Source organism: Leptidea sinapis, chromosome 3, assembly GCF_905404315.1.
Source record: "Leptidea sinapis chromosome 3, ilLepSina1.1, whole genome shotgun sequence".
NCBI lineage: Eukaryota > Metazoa > Arthropoda > Insecta > Lepidoptera > Pieridae > Leptidea > Leptidea sinapis.
In genome coordinates this window covers 16,710,735-16,730,099 of record NC_066267.1, presented here as the reverse complement: position 1 = coordinate 16,730,099, position 19,365 = coordinate 16,710,735, and the positions used below count along the sequence as shown (strand labels likewise).

Genomic DNA, 19,365 nt, shown 5'->3' with positions numbered 1-19,365 from the left:
CCTTGATACCATCTACGCGATGACAATTAATAAATCACAGGGCCAAACTTTGAAACGAGCCGGTATAAATCTCAGAAATGATTGTTTCTTGTCAGATTGGCCAGTTGTATGTGGCGTGCTCCAGAGTCAGTTCACCAGATTGTTCTTCAACCCGATATAAGAACAAGAAATGTTGTTTACGAAGAAGGGAAGTTTAAAATTAAGAAATTTTGCTACTCGAAAGTTTTAAGTAAAAAAATATATAGTTAAAATATCTATATTTTTTTAATTTGTTTGGGATATTGCGCGAGGCCCCGGGTGATTGCCCTGTTCGCCAACCCCTAAGGCCGCCACTGTATACATACTTTGTTTATATTTAAGTGGAAACTGTATTTGCATGTGTAATATAAATTATCGGTTGCATTCTGTACATAAGTAAAACTATTTGTTTTCTAATAAAATAATGTAGGATATTTTTTAACTTTATGCACAAAAAATCGTATTCGTGTAAGTCGAGTATTTTTGATGCATCGCTTCACATGTGGCAATGAGTTGCCATCCAAGATCTTGCCACTTCTTCTCATTAAAGCTCAACATTTTCCGAAGTTTAGTTCTTGCTTACCAAATGCTGGACTTTTGCAATATCAGGGGAATTCACTCCAATTTAAACGCCGTCCACCACCACCTTGAGACGGCGCAGCCGGCCTTGTGTTTCCTTACGGAGACGCAGATATCTCGACCTAGCGATACCTCATATTTAACGTACCCCGGGTACAAAATTGAGCACAATTTTTTGCCTCATGCCGGGGTATGTGTGTACGTTAGGGAGGATATCTGCTGTCGCCGTCTCGGCAATTTTGACGGTAGGGACCTGTCTACTCTCTGGCTCCGCGTAGATTTAGAGGACCGCGTCCGTATCTATGCGTGTGTCTACAGGTCCCATAGTGGTAACGCAGAAACCGATCATCTCATGGGCTGCGTTCAAGCGGCAATTGACGACGTGCTTGCACATATCCCCTCCGCTGAAATCGTAGTCTTGGGTGATTTCAACGGGCACAATGCCGAATGGCTTGGATCACGTACCACAGACTACGCAGGGCGATCTGTGCATAATTTTGCATTGGCGTATGGTCTGTCCCAATTGGTTGAGTCGCCAACGCGGCTCCCGGATGTGGATAGCCACATGCCGTCCTTATTAGATCTTCTGCTGACTACACATCCCGATGGTTACCAGGTCTTTGTCGACGCCCCTCTCGGAACGTCCGACCATTGCCTGGTCAGGAGTGTAGTGCCTATCCGACGCCAACGTCGCAGACCACCAGCGACCCGCCGCGTTTGGCACTACAAGTCAGCAGATTGGGATAGGATGCGTTCCTTTTTTGCATCCTACCCTTGGGGCAAGGTTTGTTTCCCTTCGGATGATCCTAGTGATACTGCAGGGCATGGATATTTTTATACCAAGCTCTGTAGTACCGATCGGTGGCAGTTCACAGCCCTCGTTCGATGCGTCAGTTAAAGCAGCATCTGACTGCAAAAAACAGGCGTATCGAACTTGGGTTGCGGCGCTGGGCACAAAGGATCCGAACTGCAAAGTTCTTAAGAGGAAATATAACCGTGCCTCCAGATTTTTTAAGCGGCAAATCGCCCGTGCAAAGTCTAAGCACGTCGTCAAAATCGGCGAGCAGCTTTCCAGTTACAGTTAAGTTCTGGTCGTTGTCGAAAGCTGCTCTTGGTAACTTCAACCAGCCGTCCATGCCGCCGTTGCACATGAGGAATGACACCCTGGCCCATACGGCAAAAGAGAAAGCCGAGCTCCTGTGCGCTCTTTTCGCCTCCAACTCGACTCTTGACGACAACGGAAATACACCGCCAACCATCCCGCGGTGTCAGAGCTCTATGCCTGAAGTACAGTTCAGACAGAAAACTGTTAGGCGAGCTCTGTTTTCGTTGGACGTCAAGAAGTCGAGCGGGCCGGATGGCATTTTTCCAATCGTGCTTAGAACGTGTGCCCCTGAGTAGACGCCGGTGCTAACGCGTTTATTCCGGCACTCTTATTCCAAAGGCGTAGTCCCTGACTCATGGAAGTCAGCCCTTGTCCATCCGATCCAAAAAAAAGGAGACAATTTGGATCCGGCGAACTACAGGCCTATTGCTATCACCTCCCTGCTCTCTAAAATCATGGAGAGCATAATTAGCCGCCAGCTTTTAGTATACCTAGAGGGTTGATCAACGACCGACAGTACGGCTTTCGCCATGGACGGTTGGCAGGTGATCTTCTGGTATACCTAACACATAGATGGGCTGCGGCTATTGAAAGCAAGGGGGAAGGCCTGGCAGTTAGCCTGGATATAGCGAAGGCCTTTGATCGTGTATGGCACAAGGCGCTCCTCTCAAAACTTCCATCATTTGGGCTTCCCGAGAGCTTGTACAAGTGGACCTCCAGCTTCCTCACTGGGCGTAGCATACAGGTCGTTGTCGACGGATATTGCTCGAACCCGAAGCCCGTGAATGCTGGAGTGCCCCAAGGCTGTGTGCTATCTCCTACGCTGTTTCTTCTGCATATCAATGATATGTTGGACACCTCCAACATACATTGCTATACGGACGACAGCACTGGTGATGCCGTATACACGGGCCATGCAGGTCTCTCTCGGGAAATCGTCGACCAGTGCCGGGAGAAACTTGTGTCTTCTATCGAGTCCTCTCTCGAGAAGGTCGCGGAATGGGGTAAATTGAACCTTGTCCAATTTAACCCCCAGAAGACTCAAGTTTGCGCGTTTACCACTAAAAAAACCCCATTTGTCGCATCACCGCTCTTCGAGAACACTTCTCTTAAAGCCGCGCCTAGTATCGGATTACTGGGTCTCGAAATCTCGAGCGATTGCCAATTCCGTGGCCATCTGGAGGGCAAAGCCAAAATGGCTTCGAAGAAGCTGGGCGTCATCAATAGAGCACGGCAATACTTCAAGCCGGCCCACATTTTAGCGCTCTACAAAGCGCAGGTCCGGCCACACATGGAGTATTGCTGTCATCTCTGGTCTGGCGCACCCCAGTATCTGCTCGATCCATTTGACCGCGTGCAACGTAGAGCAGCTCGAATTGTCGGGGACTCAGTGCTCTGTGAACGGCTGGATCTCTTGGCGTCACGGGGAGTGTTCCGAAGAGCTGTTTAACCTGATTTCTGCCGCCGAATTCCACCTTCGCACGACACGCCACAAGTTAGGATTTCATCCCCACCATCTGGATGTGTGGCGGTCCTCTACAGTGCGGTTTTCAAGGAGCTTTCTCCCTCGTACTACAAAGCTATGGAATGAGCTTCCTTGTGCGGTGTTTCCGGGACAATACGACATGGGTACCTTCAAAAAAAGCGCGTACACCTTCCTTAAAGGCCGGCAACGCTCTTGTGATTTCTCTGGTGTTGCAAGAGAATGTGGGCGGCGGTGATCACTTAACACCAGGTGACCCGTACGCTCGTTTGTCCTCCTATTCCATAAAAAAAAAATGCTTGATTTGTTGTTGCAAAACACCAAATACACTTTTACTACCCATTAAATTTAAAAAGGTTATCCAATTACTCACATAATAATCCATCATAAGATCCATATTTTTTATGATGGCTTCCCATTGGATGGTTTGGTTCGAAGGTTAGAATAATTGGACGTAGTTCCTGGAAACGTTTCAAGCCACAAACATCACATTTTAAAGAATTCGTATTAAAAGTTGATTAAATATTAGTGTATTCTATACATGTGGGTTGAGCTACTAAGTCATCTTCTTGTCAAAGTCTTGTTTTAAGTAACACATGTTTTAATATTATTGTAATTAATGATTTTTTTAATAAATAATATTTTTTTAAAAGACCTTTTAAGACTGTCCGAACATAACTGGCACAGTCGGTAGGATGACGGCACTTTCAAAATCAAGTCTACGGTTCTAATAGTAAAAAACGCGATCGGGATTTAAGAACCAAACAGGACGATTTTACGGGAATTTCGGAAAATTTTAAATCCTGTTCTGGGGCAAGGACCGGCGGGAGATGCAGAGATTTCGGTAAGTACTCTTTTACTTCCAAGTTCCTTTGCTCTATTTCCTGTCGTAATTTTTTTCATATTATTTTAATTTAACTTAAAATTTGAAACAAAATTTGAATATCATAAGATCAGTAATATTTAATTGAGCATTGTCGTTAGGCTAAAATTGCCACGGTTTTCACACGGATATAGGAATCTTCTTAGAATGATAGCATTGTTATGTAAGTCTAGGGTACAGTGAAAGCTACAATGTCTCTTAAAGATTGAGATTGTGTTATTAAGACTTTTGGTGATTTAATTCCGATATATAACGGTAGCCCCAAAACATTAAATTATTATATACGAGAAGTAGAGAGCGTTATTGGTATAATAGAGCCTGGTTGGCAAGTGCACCCCATGTTAATAAATGACGCAGCTATAGATGCTATAGCGTACGAAAACTCACTGGATACTTAGCCGGAGGTTAAATATGTATTATTAAGACGTTTAGGACAAACGAGATTCAAGTGATGCAGGAACTTACACGATTGCGTCGCCTCAAATCGGAGGATGCCGAAACGTTTGGTAAGCAACTTAGGGACATATTAGATACATTATTTACAGTCGGAAAACATACCGATAAAATTTATTATGAAAATATGGTAAAAGGACATTATATAAGTCAGTTAGAATTTAACGTAGGAATAGGTGTTAGGATTATGAAACCCACGTCGTTAGAGCTTACGATTGTTGCGGCTAGACACGAGGAAGTTAAATTAATTTATTATAGGCCGGCAAATCCTGGTACAAATGCTGCATCTACTTTACAAATAAGACAGAAAAGAGATCATTTTAGATTATTCCCACAAAATAATTATTTGTGTTCTGTTAATAACAACCCTCCACGGTTATTCAACCCTAATTTTATACTCTAACAAAATAATTTGAATTGACAACAACGACAACAGTGGATACAGTCCAGCCTGCCTTGGAAGAATTCTCACCACTATAAGACTTCAGGTAATGTACGTAATAATTTTGGACATCAACCCAATTGACCTTACTAAAATATAAATCCGACGCAAAAAGTGATGAACTGGATTTTCGGGATGGCAACAACACAGACAACCAGAGCTAGTAAAACTGAACCATAACTATAAAGATCATTTGCCCTATATCGAGATACCTGAATATAAAGGTAAGTTTTTAATAGATATAGGAGCCTCGCGTTCGATGATATCACACAACGCTATAACCGGTACGATTTTTAAACATTGCATAGGTAGATCAGGAACCTTTTGAAGTTAAAACTGTGCATGGTGTTACTAGACACGATTTAGTAGCTCACCTTCCATTACCACCGGTTTTTAATAATGAATTATTCCACAAATTTCTAAGTTTTGCCTTTGATCCTAAATATAAGGGTCTAATTAGGCTAGATTTGATAAGGGTCTTATGCAGAAATATATTATTAATAAAGTCCTATGTACGTCAAGCGCGTCAAAAAATATTCGTGTTGAACCAAGATGTCAAAAGTTAGTCAAGGGTAAAAAAAAATATGTACACGGCCAATATTTGCACGAAGATTACTTTTGGGATAGAGGTTTAATTTCTCCTGCTGCAATTGTAAAAGTAGAGAATAGTTATTTTCGGACGTCTGTACTAAATTTCAATACTGAAAAAGGGTTTATAAAATTATCAGCTCCTTTTGTATTAGAGCCTTTTTATAATAATAATACGAAAACTTCATGTGAGCTTCAATGACTAATAGATCAGATATAGATACAGAACTTTACAAGAACTTAGAAAAAATTAGAACAGACCACTTGAACGAAGAGGAAAAGCGAGATATATCAGTTTTATACTACCTGCAGTGCAAATCTCTTAGAGACCACGACCACCATCGCGACGCTGCGGCAGCGGCGAGTGTCAATTCATATTCACTAACTTCGCTCACGCAGCACTAGCGCAACGAAAATTGACGACTTTTTATGGAACTAATCAAGGTTGAAAAGTTTGACAATTCTTCTTAAACAATCGGTATTCGCTAAGCAAAAAACGCCTAAATATCGACGACCGCCTCGCCCACAGCCTCGATTTCACTTGTCAAAATAAAAAGCTACTATTTTGTAGGCGATTAGCTCCAAATATAAAGAAACTGATGAAATGTTAGATGCTAGTTGAATATTTGTTAGTACATTTTTGTTTAAAATAACTGCTTGTGATATACATTATGGTTTGCAAATATATGAAATAAATGAAAATACAAGTAATACTGGTCCACAGAAGTATAGTAAAATAAATAATTAATTTAAAAACCCTAAATTATAAAAGTGAAATTTTCAAAGAAAGTAATTATCAAAATTGAATTAGAAAAAAGAAAACAGTCTGTTTAAACTACGTACTTTGACCCCGAGGAGCGACAACGTAGCTCACGGCGGCGAATTAGCTGTTACTACTCTTCTCGTAAACAAGCTCTTAATATTGTAAAGACAATTATTATTAGCGAAGAAATGAAAATTGATTTAAACATTTCACTTGAACTTTAAGAAAGTTCTATTAATTAATACAGTATATCACTAGAAACAATCGCGGGCTGCGTAAGGCACTCGCTTGGACACTCCAGACATCGAACACACATTCCGAAAGCTCGCGTTAAACTGAATCAAAAAATTACAAATACTTAAATAAAATGGCGGAAATTAAAAGGAGTAAATAGGGCATCATACCCCAGAATTCTAGTTTATCGATACTTTTTTACAATTAACATAAACATTATCTCTAAACTATCTACTTCATAATTTATAAAAACAAAAATTCTGAAGCTGTTTAGTTTTAAACACATAGGTAGGTGTAGTATTTTTACAATAATCATTACAGAAAAATTTCAAAGTAGACTTAAATAGCTTATTGTTTATCGATTACAACTCCCCTTAAAGAAAGCTAATTATGAAATTCAAATTCAAAAACACTTCATTCATGTAGGTCACGGAAAGGACACTTATGAATGTTAAAAAAAATGTTTCTAATTGAATTTACCGCTACTTCGTAAAGGGTTGAGCTATCGATAGAAGATGTCCTTTCCTACGCCGGACGACGTTGACCTTGCCTTTGAATAGCGCCGCAGTCAAAGAGACACCGCCGGCACGTGTATTTTAAAGCCTAAACACATGGAAATAGGACGGCCCGATGTGGGGTGTGTGTCCGGGCGTGGGTGGAGTGTGGACGTCTCGCACCAATTGGTCGCTGCTGTACTCAGTACGGTCCGGTGGTAATAGTAATATTTTTTTACGATCGACAATACGACATACTATCGAGTATGGTCGAACCCGAAGCCCGTGAACGCTGGAGTGCCCCAAGGCTGTTTGCTATCTCCCACGCTGTTTCTACTGCATATCAATGATATTATTGTTATGCAAACGATAGCACTGGTGATGCACCGAGTATACGACTCGGGCCATGCAGATCTTTCGGGAAACCGATGATCAGTCCTGGGAGAAACTTGTGTCTTTTATCGAGTCCTCCCTTGAAAAGGTCGTGGAATGGGGTAAATTGAATCTTGTCCACTAGAAGTCTCAATTTTAGCCAGTGGGAGGCTCCTTTGCACAGGATGTCAGCTAGATGATGGGAACGGTCTTCAGACCCTTCAGGGCGCCGTGGCTAGTGAAATTACTGGACAAAAGAGACTTAACATCTAATCTCTCAAGGTGAGGAATGCAGGTGTAGTGCCACTCAGAATTTTTGGGGTTTTTCAAGAATACTGAGCGACACTGTATTGTAATTGGCAGGGCATATCGATTACCATCAGCTGAACGTCCTGCTCATCTCGTCCCTTATTTACATAAAAAAAACACGCATTTACCCCAAAAAAACCCCACCACTCTTCGACAACACTTCCCTTCAAGCCTTGCCTAGTATCGGAATACTGGGTCTCGAAATCTCGAGCGATTGCCAGAATGGTGGCCATCTGGAGGGCAAAGCCAAATTGGCGTCGGAGTGGAGGCAATACTTCAAGCCGGCCTACATTCTAGCGCTCTACAAAGCGCAGATCCGGCCATCAAGTATTGCTGTCATCTTAGATCTGGCGCACCCCAGTGTCAGCTCGATCTATTTGACCGCGTGCAACGCAGAGCAGTCTGAATTGTCGGGGAAGTGAACGGCTTGATCACTTGGCGTTGCGTAAAGACGTCGCTTCATTGTGTCTTCTACCCCATTTATCACGGTGAGTGTTCTTAAGAATTGTTTCACCTGATTTTTGCCGCCGAATTCGACCTTCGCACATTCGACACGCCACAAGTTATCAACAAAGTATAACAAGTATAACATCATCCACACCATCTCGTGGTGGTCCTGTCGTGGGCTTTTTCCACGTACTCCAAAGTTGTGGTATGAACTTCCTTGTGCGGTGTTTCCGAGATGATACGACATGGGTACCTTCAAAAAAAGCGCGAGAGAATTGCAAGAGAATATGGACGGCGGTGATCACTTAACACCAGGTGACCCGTACGCTCGTTTGTCCTCCTTTTCCATAAATAAAAAAAAATGTTCCGGTACCAGACCGCGTCCGATGGTTCAGCCGAGCCAAATCCGACCATGTGTTTAGGCTATAAGATAAACGTGCCGGCGGTATCTCTTTGACGGCCGGTGGCGGCGCAATTCAAAGGCAGCTTTTCTAGCGCTGCTATTCAACTTTTGCACGAATACTTCAATATCATAAGGCAGCGTTGCCGCTTTATGATATTGAAATATTCAAGTTAATTTAATCATTGACCCAGTTACCCAAATCTTACAGGACTTTTAAATTGGCTCGAAATGAAAAGCCTACTTTTTGACGAACTTTTTGACCAATGCACGGATTTCGTTAATTTTTCGAATATCGTCATCTAATATGCTAACAAGTATGTACTTATATTTATTTCATATAAGCTGTTTCCATACTGTATATAGCAGCTGTTGCGTAATGCGACTTATCATCGAATATGGTCCGGTACCGAACTGCGTTTGATAGTTCAGCCGTACCAATCCCGATCATGAATCTCACTATTGAAAATAGTGGCAGGTTCCTGCCAAGCTCTAAATGCTCTAAATGTTTTCAAGAAACTTGTACCTATCAAAGATATCTGACAATTTTTCTAGCTGAATCATCGAAACATAAATCGGATTTCTGTTATTCTATTGAAATAAATATGACATAAATACAACCAAACAAGCAACGATAAAACTTAATAAATAATATAAAACAACAAAATATAACGATTAGCACAGGTTTTCCTTTCTTTATAAAACAGTTTTTATAATGTTATACAAAAGAAAGAGTGAAATGGGCCGGCGAAACGAAGATGTTTTTTTGTTTGTAAACATCATGCGTTTGGTTTTAGTTTATTTATTTGCACATTGGTAACAAGACCGTCAACTCAAACCAAAATACAATAAAAGAATAATATTTAAACAATTTTTCAATATCAAGCATATAACAAGAACACCCCCCGTTAGGTTTATGAGCAACAAAAAGTCTTGTTCTACATCAAGACATCATCTAACGGTTAGACGTAGACCTCAGCGAGACCTTAATATTTTTGATAATAAGCAAGGGTACGGTGACATTAATACAACAATATGGATATCGTATCCGAGGTTCTCGAATCTTAATTTTGCGCGGCGGCCATCTTGGATTTAAAAAATGATCCCAAATTCGTTCTCTCCACCCTCGACAACCTCGGATACGATACCCATAATGTTGAATACATATTTTTCGACGCAGCCATCTTGGATTTCCAAAAGGATCCCAAAATAGTTATCTGCACCCTCGAGAACCTCGGATACGATACCCATATTGTTGAAATCATAATTTTTCGCAGTGGCCATCTTGGATTTCAAAAATCATCCCAAATTTGTTCTCTGCACCCTAGAGAACCTCGGATACGATACCCATAATGTTTAAATAATAATTTTGCGCGTAATATAACATTTCTCTCATACGTCGATACAAAAGACTTACTTCAAAAATGCATAAAAAATATCACTGTATTCGTACTCTGGCGCAACTGTAAGTTTTAAAAAATATTACGCGGTCCTTTCGGGCCGGCGGTCGTTGACCCGCATCGCTCGGTTCGTTCTCAGCCATGCCCGTGTCCATGCGTACCTATCGAATCTTATAGATATACGTTCGAGCGATTTTTGCCTAAAGTGTTGGGAAAACCTCGCCTTAAATACAATTAAATTATTTTATACAATAAGAACGAAATGAATATATTTATTTTATTTTACAACTTATAGAAATTTATACATAAAACGTGTGGTTTTGGACCAATGGACGAGTACTGGTTTGAGAATTGATTGTGGTTCAGTAGACATATTATGAAGTTACAAGAGGCTTATGGTAGCCGAAGTATGATACAAACGGTCTAGTTGACCAATTTCGTCAGGTAATCGAATTTGGGTGTCGGTGTGTGCGTGTTTGGTAAAAATTCACTCGCTCACTCACAAATTCACTCACGCGCGGCCCCCACGATACCAGTTAGGTAAGTTTTTTTGGCGAGCAATTTTGATATGTTTGTTATTTTTTACAAGTTATGGCAACTAAATACTAACTCAACAGGTCAGGTTCACACTTTGTAATTCTTATATTCTTTGATTTTCCTGAAACATCTTCGTCCCACCGCGACCGCCACAAAACATCGTACGGTAGCATAGAAAATACTTTTGTAAATATATTATTGAGTTTTCTCCTCATCAGCGAGACGACTGACTCGCGACTCGTCATTTGCACACGTCGACAGCTGTCCCCACAATATCAACTTGACTCTTTGGAAAAAGGGACGATTTTGTGTTTGTTCCAAAGCTCACGTAAATAACTCCGTGTTTAGATGAATCCAGAAATATTTTAAGATCCTGGGACAGATTTATCAATAAATCCTACAAGATTAAATAGAATAGCTTTTAAAGGATTTCAACATGTATTATTCTAACTATTTATTAACATTAATTATTATTAGGTATTTTTCCCCAGTTAATTTCGTAGTATTATTACAATTGACTTATCTTTTTTGTTAGATTGGTGGGAACGAACACTAATAGGGAGTTAGAGATATAAATTATCACATAGTAAAGGATCTATGGTTATAACAATAATCATAACAGGATCTAACTATAGATCCTAAAGCCACTGTTAATCTGTCACTATGTTCTGTGGTGAAGTTGAAAGTGAGCTGAGACATCCATTTTATCTTTAAACTTTAACATAAAGTGGAAGTCTATGAAAGAATACGAGGAGAAGTAATTTAAATTAGAAACATTTAAAAAACAGCTCCTTATGGTTGCTTTTCTTGGTTACTGTCGAGACGACAATAAAGAAAGTCGACTGGTGATACAAAAAGCACTTGAGAGAGAGAGAGAGTAGTAACAAATCTCCAGGAGGCTTACCACATAATGGTGGCTTGATAGCACCGTAGCTAGTGAAATTACAAAATTTCTTGTTTCTTCTTCTCTCAAATATTATTTATTTATATCCTCTCATTTCAAATATTCTTTATTTCAAAAGGGTTATTAAGAGACTTCTTAGCTAGTATAATATGAAACCTACTTAATAAATATAAACATAGGTAATAAATATTATTAGAAATAATCAAATAAAATTTATAAATATAAATTATTAAAATAAACTCAAGGTCTGTCTCAAGGTGAGCCACCTGCGGTTGCGATGCTGCTCAGACTTTTTGTTACAATCGTTTCAATTTCAAATATTCTTATTATATTTATTATTTTATACTTTTCTGCGGGTATATGAAACCTACTTAGTAAATATAATGATATTTTAATAAACATGTTATTAGAATAAAAAGACTCTTCAATGGAAATTATTATATAAACTCAATGAGAGACTCAACGTCTTACGTATCCAGGTGACTCAATTGCGATGCTGCTGCAATTATTTATGAAGAACGCTATACAATAAAAGTATTATAGACTTATTAATTATTGACTTATAATCATCGCTGCTTAATAAGTATGCAAAGTTTCACTTCCATTTGACGTTTGAAAGTCGGTAAAAACAGGCTCAAAGATGCCGTTACATAAATAAGGTATATAGGGCTATATATATATCAATCTTATTGATAAGATAAAATATAAGAGACCCATCATATCATAATCAAGACAATAAAACAGTGTTAAAAAAAGTGATCCCTCCGTCTCTATTTTAAAAATAATAATCGTAGTAAACATTTTAAACCTGTTTAAATAAAATACTTTTTAATGGATTATAACGCTTGTAATTGTAACTGTATTTTTACATAAGGTTATTGTGCTAAAGTTACATTTTATTATTAGTAGTGTTTGTCCAGAGGTAGAAATTTGATAATTATTCATTTAATTTTTAAGTTTCAACTTAATTACGGTTTATTTGTTAAAGACTATATCCCTATAATGTATATGTGTGCAAGCAGTAGTGTGTATAATATTTATTTTAATTTGTTTCAATGTACTGTATTTATGGCATTTTAAACTTTCACTGTCTTTATATATCACGTTCATCCATTCGCTAATTTTTTTTTAAAAAGGTTACAAAGCTTTCGCTTTACATATTAATATTTAAATGTTATTTAACCCGATGCAGGTGGACTGGTGGACAGACGAAACTAATACAAAAATGTAATTCTTACCCAAATACCTAACCTAAAAAAGCAATTGCAGTTATGCGCGTGTTTATCCTTTAAAAAGTATTTTATTTAATTGTGTAACACTCCGATTATTTTTTTCAACTGCATATCTTCTTCAATTTCATGAGTTAAATATATATACTCAAACGCTTGTATTTTTTCCCAAACAGTCAATTTGTACAACCTTCGTTGGAAAACGGCGTATAAAAGTGGATGATTTGGCAATCCTGTACTTTTATATGAATAAACTATTGCACCCCCTGAACTAATGCGAATTACTCGAACATTTTTGAAAATATAAGTAACACTAGAGCTGGTCTAATGCACTCTTCAATCAGTAGCAAATCGTGTTTTGCTTTGCTTCGAACTATTTTCTGAACATCTTAAGTTTCCAACTGCAAAAAGAATGTTTTACTCAAAGATTTAGATAGATTTGAAAAAGCGTTTGAAATATCTGTATTCCCTCCAATAACTGCCTTCTTTAGTACAAATTTGCGCCGAAGGTCATAGGAAACACCATGAAAGTCTATTTTTGTCAGATTTCTTGGTGCATTATCTTTGAATGCTGGATCTGGTGTTATGACTGTAACTTCATGTCCACGTTTAGCCAATGCTTGAGTCGTCGAAAAACAACTTGATGGAGTTGGAAAGATAGCTAATATACGAGCACAATCTGACCTTGATGAAAACGTCACTAATATAAGATAGTATATCGATTTCATGTTAAGCGTTGTTCACTACTAACATTTTTCAAAGCTGAGGTCATTTATTTAAAGTCAATTCGCATTTGCGATATCAGGTTTGCAGTTTCAATTATATAATAAATGCAGATAATAAGGCCTGACACAAACGTTACACTTAGAACTTTGTTTTGATTTTGAGGTGAATTAGTCGCCGTAAACTATCAGCTATACAGTTTTTTTAGTATATATTAACTAAATAAATTATAAAGTGGTTTTATTTTCAAGTCTATTTAGCAGCAATAATTATACATCCTAGTCTATTGCTCGTGTTGTTTTGATAATGTTAGGTATTTTTAAAGTAAATGTAAAAAGTGTAAGTCGTGTATTTTTGATGTTTCGCTTTACATGTGGCAATGAATTTCTTGCCACTTAACCTTTTTTTTTTGGGACAGGAGGACAAACGAGCGTACGTGTCACATGGTGTTAAGTGATCTCCGCCGCCCACATTCTCTTGCAACATCAGAGGAATCTCAGGAGCGTTGCCGGCCTTTAAGGAAGGTGTACGTGCTTTTTTTGAAGGTACCCATGTCGTCTTGGAAACACCGCACAAAGAAGCTCATTCCACAGCTTTGTACTAAGAGGAAGAAAGCTCCTTGAAAACCGCACTGTGGACTACCGCCACACATCCAGATGGTGCGGATGATATCCTAACTTGTGGCGTGTCGTGCAAAGGTGGAATTATTGCCGTGCTCTATTAATGACGCCCTAACTTAAACTTAACTCTGCCGTTGCCGGTCCCAAGCCCGGATGAGAAAAGAGGAGGGTTGATTGTAAGTGACAATGCAACTAGAAAACGTCAACGCTGAGTATTGGGCGGCGGTAAATAACCCATCTTGAGGCCCGCAGTGACCTTGAGGAATTAAATACCCTCAAAAAGACTGTCATGGAAGGACGTGGGAAACCACCATGCTAATCTCCCAAGAAAATCATTTCATTATGCATATAGGAGGAAAGGTGAATTGTTTGTTGGACGACCCGGCTGACGCCCGGCGCTACTCGGTTCCCGGACCGAATAGTGTGAAATATGCTATCGAAGCTTCCGATGACGCGGACCACTGGGCCTCAGAAGGAAGAAATAATACTAGTGGAATTAAAATAACTGGATTTAGGGACTCATTACTTTCTCAACATCGTATTGGTACCTGAAATACCAGGGGTTTACTGCACCCAGGAAAATTAAGCATCGTGGATGAGGAAAGAGAACGCCTTAATATCTCGATTTTGGGTGTTAGCGAGACTCATCTTCGCGGGCAGGGCCATTTTAGGACCACTTTGGGGAGCACTTTATACTACTCGGGGAATGACAGTTGCAGTAGAAATGGAGTCGGCTTCCTGTTACCAGCTAAAATGAACAAATATGTCCTCGGCTATAATCCGATATCTGACACAATTATCACAATGAAACTGAATACGAAACCATGTCTACTCAATATCGTACAGGTCGATGCTCCCACTTCGACAGCGTCCGATGAAGATATTGACGAATTCTACGGGAATCTAGAAAAAACGCTTGATGATATACCTGGCCGCCAAATAACTATCATCATCGGCGACTGGAATGCTAAGATTGGCAAAAGCGAACCTGGCACACACTCCTCTGACATTGTTGGAAGGTATGGCCTGGGCATCTGGAACGAGCGTGGACAGAGATTGGCGGAGTTCTGTTTAGGAAGAAAACTCGCCATCATGAACACTCTCTACCAGCACCACCCAAGACGCCTCTATACCTGCAGATCTCCTGGGGAGCGATACAGAAACCAGATCCATTATATTATGATAAATACCCGCTGGAGGTCATCTGTCAAAAATGTAAAAACATTCCCTGGTGCTGATTGTGTTCTGACCATGTGTTGTTGGTGGCTGTGTTTTCTCTGCGGTTAAAGGTGAACCATAAGTCGTCACGGCCTGTGACAAGATCCCTGAACCCGTCGGAGCAACTATGCTTCCGGAACCTAACCGAAGAAAGACTGGCCGATGCCCCACTGATTGCCACCACTGACGTCAATTCACGATGGAAACATCTTAAAGCGATTATGAATAATTCCCTTAAGCAACTTGTTCCAAAAGGCAATAAAGATCATAAGAGGGCGACATGGATCTCAAAGCACACATGGAATCTAATTCAGAGGAGGAAGGAGACCAAAATCAAAGGACTGCAGAACGCTGCCGTAATGAAGGAATACTCTGAACTATCCAGAGCTATAAAGAAAAGCTGTCGCCTTGATAAAAACCACTTTATCACCAACATTTGCAGTGAAGTGGAATCGCATGCAAATAAGTTACAAACAGCAGACTTGTTTAAAAGAGTTCGTTTGTTGAGTAGGCAGTTCAAACCCAAATCATGGGTCATAGAGGACCCCGACGGTAGACCACTGATGGAACTTGACAGGATAGCAGAGAGATGGCGCTCATACTGTGAGCAGCTATACAAAAAGTCATCTTCAGTGGTTGACAGTCGCGCAGACTGGGCGGCCCTAGAGTTGGAGACAGACATTTTACGGTCCGAAATAACAGCCGCATTACAAAAACTTAAGTGCAAAAAAGCGCCAGCACCTGATCAGGTAACAGCTGAAGTTCTCAAAGCTATGGGTGACTCGGGGGTTGACCCACTGCATAGTATTTGCAACAAGGTCTGGCAAGACGGCGTTTGGCCTCAAGAGTGGACACAATCAACAATATTACCACTGCACAAGAAGTGGTCCACCAGGAGTTGTGAAAACTACCGCACTGTCGCCCTAATATCACATGCCAGCAAAGTATGGCTTCATGTGATCAACGGCCGGATTCGATATCACCTCGATTGGCAGATCTCACAGGAGCAGGCTGGTTTCATCAAGGGAAAAGGTAAGAGAGCAAATCCTGAACGTGCGACAACTGGTGGAGAAATGCTACGAGTTTGACACCCCAATGGTAATGTGTTTTGTGGACTACAGCAAGGCTTTCGACTGCGGGGAATGGGATTGTTTGTGGAGGGTACTTGGTGAGCTTGGCGTACCTAATCACCTAACAGCACTGATCCAGGCATTGTATTATAACAGCCAAGGAATTGTGAAGGTTCACCAGGTGACTTCGGGTCCTTTTGGTTTTGAAAAGGGAGTTTGACAAGGCTGTATACTTTCGCCGATCCTGTTCAACGTATACGGCGAGTACATCGTACGAAAGACCTGCATAAAAAGGCATAAAAAAGGCAAAAAAGGCATTTATTTTCTCAAAATTGATTCCTTTAGAATTCTTTTTGATGTCATTTCTTATACTACTAGATACTACTACCGCTTCGGAAACAAATGGTGCTCTGAGAGAGAAGAAGTGGCGCAAGAAACTCTCCCAGCATTCTTTTTTTACGCTCTTTTCAATAAAAATATACAATATTGTACAGTCATTTTAATCGCTATAAAATAATCACAATCTAGTCCCAGGCTGTCCGATCATTTAGATATTCAGCAGTGGAGTAATAGGATTTACGACAGAGCCATTTTTTTATAAAACATTTAAATTTATTTATAGATAATGCCTGAACAGTGGCTGGGACTTTATTATAGAAGTGTATACATTTACCCTTACAGCTATTATGTATCTTATGAAGCCTACTAGAATCAGTTACAAGCAATCCCTTATTTCTAGTGTTATAATAATGAAAATCACTATTACGACCAAAAAGGTGACGATTTTTGTGAACGTATATTAAATTTTCATAAATGTACTGACAATGAACAGTCATAATATTTATTTCTTTAAATTTTTCTTTGAGAGACTGTCTATAACCACGCTGATATTATATAGCACGAACAGCTCTCTTTTGCAGAGCAAATACTATATCAATGTCAGCAGCATGAGCCCAAGGTAATATACCGTACGTCATGATGCTCTGAAAATAACTGAAGTACACTTATCTAGCGGTCGCAACATTCGTGTACTCTCTAATCTTTCTAACAGCAAATGCCGCAGAGCTGTATTTGCTGTAAGAAAGCTGATTCTTTCTGCTAGATGGGCAATATGTGGACCCCACTGAAGCTTTTTATCTAACGTGATACCCAAGAAGACCGTAGTGTCCACAAGTTCCAATCTCTGGTCATTTATAAGAACATTGGTTTGTACCTCCTTTGGTGTAATGAACCGTAAACACTTTGTTTTTTTGCTGTTTAAGTGCAGATTATTCGTCTCAAACCAAAGCACTATCTTTGAGAGTGCATTGTTTACCTCGTCATCAATATCCGCACGTTGTGGAATTGTTCATATGATGCAGTGGGGGGCGGTATACACTTACAATAATAAATTGCTCTAGTTCTATACAAGCTATCTCAATTAGTTGTTCTATAGAGAGATTAACAATATCTCTTCTATTTTTACATTTTAATCTATTATTAATAATAATTAGGGAACCTCCGTGTATTGCCCTACTTCTACAAAACGAACTGACTACTTTATGTTGTCTAAAACTAAACTGGAGCTGATGACTCTTACGCAAATGTTCTGTAATACATAATATATCTATATTACAGCAGCTCAAAAACAGTTCAATTTCTTATTCCTTACTTGAGATACCTTGTATATTCTGGTGAACAATATTTATGAGCTTTATATTATGATTATCCCTAGCAGTAATGTGAATGTTGCCTATTTTGTATGATATAAACCTGCGGCGGCTGGAGCGGTGGAATCAACATTGGCGGGCATAAACTCACAAACTTACGCTATGCTGACGACACCACTCTGTTGGCAGCCAACGAGGCTGAAATGCATGAACTTCTTAGCAGGATGGAGAGCGTCAGCGCTGAGTTGGGTCTCGCTATAAACAGGTCTAAAACTAAGGTTATGGTTGTGGATCGGTCTGGCCGGTTGGAGCTTACTGGAACATTACAATTAGAAATGGTCAACAGATTCAAATACCTGGGCTCTGAAATCGTCAACGATGGTTCTTGCGAGGGAGAGCTTCGTCGTAGGATCGGCATGGCAAAACGCGCCATGTCACAATTAGAGAAGATATGGAAGAGTAGAACCATCAGCATAAAAACCAAGACCAATCTTGTGCGATCACTGGCGTTTTCCATTTTCATATATGGCGCTGAAACATGGACTTTAACGAAAGCCGACCGAAAACGAATCGATGTCTTCGAAATGTGGTGCTGGAGAAGGATGTTGGGCATACCTTGGACAGCACACCGAACTAATGTGTCGATCCTGAAACGCTTGGGCATTGTGACTAGGCTCTCTACCATCTGCTTGCGTAGGGTCCTGGAATACTTCGGCCACATCGCCAGAAGGGATGAAGACAACCTGGGCAGACTGATGGTAACCGGGAAGGTGGAGGGAAGAAGACCAAGAGGAAGGAGCCCCATGCGATGGACCGATCAGATTCGCACTGCCCTTGAAACCACTGTCCGCGACGCTTTACACTCTGCTTCCGACAGGGGCAGATGGCGGCAAATAATACGCAACAAAGTACTCTGTCGAGATGATCACGACCCTCAGCACTGAGGAAACCGACGCGAGGAGGAGGAGGATTAATGGCGCCCAGCTTCTTCGAAGCCAATTTGGCTTTGTACTCCAGATGGCCACACCTTGATATACCAAGAGCTGACGGTTAATTATGCTCTCCATGATTTTTGAGAGCAGGGAGGTAATATCAATAGGCCTGTAGTTTGCCGGATCCGAACTGTCTCCATTTTTTGGATCGGATGGACAAAGGCTGACTTCCATGAGTCGGGGACTACGCTTTTTGATAAGAGTGCTGGAATAAACGCGGTAGCACAGGCGTCAACTCAGGGGCACACGTTCTAAGCACGATTGGAGAAATGCCATCCGGTCCGCTCGACTTCCTGACGTCCAACGAAAACAGTACTCGCCGAACAGTTTTCTGTCTGAACTGTACTTCAGGCAGTGAGCTCTGACACCGCGGGATGGTCGGCGGTGTTTTTTCGTTGTCGTTAAGAGTCGAGTTAGAGGCAAAAAGAGTCCACAGGAGATCAGCTTTCTCTT

At 40.3% G+C, this 19,365-nt stretch overlaps 1 protein-coding gene across 3 annotated transcripts in view; it reads right to left on the bottom strand.

Annotated features, from left to right (window-relative positions):
• Positions 1–19,365, bottom strand: part of LOC126978749 (UDP-glycosyltransferase UGT5-like) — a 54,174-nt gene that overhangs the window by 11,905 nt on the left and 22,904 nt on the right. The gene's annotated exons all lie outside the window — the stretch shown is intronic.